Raw genomic sequence first — 2,375 nt, 5'->3', positions numbered from 1 at the left:
ATCAATAACTTTTAATGTTTCACTTTTTCACTTAACATTAGATATTGAAAGTAAAAATTCACTTTCAATATTAAAATGTAACTAAATACCAAAGATATTATCTCTCCTATCAGAAAATATATTGAAGTCGAAAATTAAAAGCAATTTTTTTATTCTATAAATTCAGGCCGGAAGTAGATTGTTCCTTCAGACACACACTAATAGAACATTCACACATAATTGTTAAATCATCGCTCCGCTCAAAATCTAAAATACTGATTAAATACATGAATTATTTAACATGTATTATATTTTAAATATTTTTCACATAGATAATAATATATTTAGGTAAGACAAAATATAGAAATATAGAAAAAAAAAAAAATTGACAACTTCAGTATAAATACATGAAAATACAAACAATATAAAAAAAAATAGGTAAGTGGGTGACGCTTAGCTGTATTTTAAGTGTCAAGAGAGTCATTGAATGTATGTGTTAAATTTGAATTCTTGGTTTTAATATATAATTTCGTCCATATTTGAACTTAAAATGTATGTAAAAAAAAAAGTGTTTGTATATTTTTTAGATTTTTTAGTCACCGTATGAAAAATGTATGAGAATCATTGTATTAAATCTTCAACTCTTAGAAATAAAAATTTTAATTTTAAATTTTATAATTAAAATACTATACGGTATAGCAGTGGTGAACTATTGCCCGGAGAAGTTATGACGTTCGAGCTAAATTTACAAATGCCAATAATTCGGAATTCCCACGTGCCGACATCGTCGAACAACTATCAACCAATATTGGTCTTATGTTTTATTTGTGTAATTTATATTTTAATTTGACTTCAAAAATCAGGGTCTATTATCTGTATGGACTTACTTATATAACTTACTCACTTACATAATATTGTTCGTACTCAACACCAGATCTAAGAAGGAATATTCGAGGAAAACTATTTTTCAACCCACTTCTTTATTTTGTACAAAATATTACGAATATTATGATTGATCAATTGTAATTTGTTGTATGATTATGGTATGACAATAATATAATAAAGCCTTTTACTTTGCATTCTATTTCTTGTTCCGATTAAGGCTGAGGGGACGCAAGCGTTGGCTCCACATCGGCTGCGCAGTCACACATTCGGTAGTATTCCGGCCTCTACGGCTGCCCCTGGCTGACTTCCGGCCACCTCGAGTGCCACGGATAGCTTTCCCGCTGCCGCGACTCTCATGGGTAGCATGTCCACCACGGTGACTGGTGATTGCTAGCTTCCTAGCCCTTCGACCGCCACGGGCCGTCTTCTGGCGTCCACCACGACTGCTACCAGCCACCTGCTCGGCGGAGATCTCATCGTCGGCAATTTGCACATAGAAGTCGCCGTCGTCGTTTCTGCTCCGGCTACGACGGCTACGACGGCTTCGGCTTCGGCTTCGGCTTCGGCTCCGGCCATGTCGGCCACGGTTACGTCGGCTGCGTCGGCCCCGGCTTCGAGTGCGACGGGCGCGCCTATCCATGTTCTCTTTTTCGACGTCACTACTAGCCGTCGTGGTCGGATTATCATCCGCTCCCGAACCCAGCCGAATGGCGGTAACTGTATTGGCAGCCGTACTCACCACTGGTGGCACTGCCAACCCCGGGATCGGCTCCTGCTGCGGTTCTGGTTCTATTTCGACCGGTTCGTGGTTCACGGTTACAGGATTCACAGTTTCAGGTTGTTCGAACTCCATCATTAATGGGATAGTCGAAAATTCACTTGTCGCATCTTCCCCTTCCACGATAATATCATTGGTGCAGCTTTCACCATCCATGTCGAGAAAAAAAAACGGTAGAAACGATAATAGTTATAAAAAAAAAATCGTCGATACGCACGCAACGAGTAAAGTTGTAAAGTTTGTTTGTTTCAATAGTAGTATCATATCATACCTGGCCAGGTCACCAAGGCGATTACAGTAGTTGGTTTTTTTATTTTGATTTAGGCCAAATGGAAAATGGATAACGTGGGAGTGGTATACCTAAGGGTGAACATAATTTGAGAGCCCTCCCCCCCCCCCCCCCCCCCAAACAACAATAAATAATAAAACACTGTGTCCGTGAACTATTGCCTGGAGAAGTTATGACGTTTGAGCTAAATTTATAAATACCAACAATTCGGAATTCCCACGTGCTGACATCGTCGAACAACTATTAACCAATATGGGTTTTATGTTTTATTTGTGTAATTTTTATTGTTTTATCTTTATCATCAATAACTGTCTAGGCACTAATGCGTTCAATATAGGTACACCATTCAACAGGCTATATTTCTTATTACGACCGTGGCCATGTCTAAATATTGTATATAATTCTATTTTACTATTTTGTATGGAATACCAGCATTATTTTTAT

The 2,375-nt window shown here is 37.9% G+C and overlaps 1 pseudogene; it reads right to left on the bottom strand.

Annotated features, from left to right (window-relative positions):
- Positions 1-1,076: 1,076 nt before the first annotated feature.
- On the bottom strand, positions 1,077-2,161 carry LOC132942136 (uncharacterized; annotated as a pseudogene).
- Between the last annotated feature and the right edge of the window lie 214 nt (positions 2,162-2,375).

The sequence above is a fragment of the Metopolophium dirhodum genome, chromosome 1, assembly GCF_019925205.1.
Source record: "Metopolophium dirhodum isolate CAU chromosome 1, ASM1992520v1, whole genome shotgun sequence".
Lineage (NCBI taxonomy): Eukaryota > Metazoa > Arthropoda > Insecta > Hemiptera > Aphididae > Metopolophium > Metopolophium dirhodum.
The sequence above is the reverse complement of the archived record's forward strand: the minus strand, read 5'-3'. Positions and strand labels throughout refer to the sequence as shown.